This window comes from Octodon degus, unplaced genomic scaffold (assembly GCF_000260255.1).
Source record: "Octodon degus isolate 3935 unplaced genomic scaffold, OctDeg1.0 scaffold00033, whole genome shotgun sequence".
NCBI classification, from domain to species: domain Eukaryota; kingdom Metazoa; phylum Chordata; class Mammalia; order Rodentia; family Octodontidae; genus Octodon; species Octodon degus.
In genome coordinates this window covers 15,225,869-15,226,607 of record NW_004524609.1, presented here as the reverse complement: position 1 = coordinate 15,226,607, position 739 = coordinate 15,225,869, and the positions used below count along the sequence as shown (strand labels likewise).

At 43.6% G+C, this 739-nt stretch overlaps 1 protein-coding gene across 2 annotated transcripts in view; it reads left to right on the top strand.

Annotated features, from left to right (window-relative positions):
* The window catches only part of Grb2 (growth factor receptor bound protein 2), a 91,425-nt gene that overhangs the window by 74,602 nt on the left and 16,084 nt on the right, over positions 1-739 (top strand). The window lies entirely within an intron of this gene.

Here is a 739-nt window from a genome sequence, read left to right as displayed (position 1 = left end):
TTAACATGGGCAGGTCCTTTATTAATGTTCACATTGTTCATACAACTTTCATTACTTCATGAGTACAGTTTTCTTTCTCTTTCAGGGCACCAACTTTATGTCTTCTGCCCTTTGCCTTTTGTCAAATGAAGTCTAGAATCCCTAGTGGCATTTATACCAAGTTCCATTTTGGTCCTCATATTATCCGCAGCTTAGTCTCAGGGCTGGGCCTGTCTATGTGACTCATGGGAGGCAGCTGTAGAATGTTCATTTGGAATCTAAAAGTAAGGATGTGATTCAGCCTCATGTATATGAGGCAGTGAGGCAAATGCGCTACCACTGAGCTACGTGCCAGCCCTGGGTGTGATTCTGAGCTTCATGAGGTCACAAGTTCATAACTTGGGATAGCTAGTTCATTTTTCTAGCTCTGTTTTCCCATCTATAGGCTGCAGCGGCTCAGCTTATTATTTTGAAGTCTTTACCTGATTTGCACTGGTTGCTGTGTGTGCATTAGCATTATCTAACCTGAACACAGTATGGCCCTTGAGGGTTACAAAAGCAGCAGGACTTGCCACACTTGGTCATTAAAAATAATTTTCCTGCCAGGCATGGTGGTACATGCCTGTAATCCTAGCAGTCAGGAGGCTGAGGCAAGAGGATCATTGCAAGATCAAGAGTACTTTGAGCTCAAGGCCAGCCCGAACTGCATTGAGAGACCCTGCCCCAAGAAGACCAAAAAAAAAAAAAAAAAAAGTTCCTG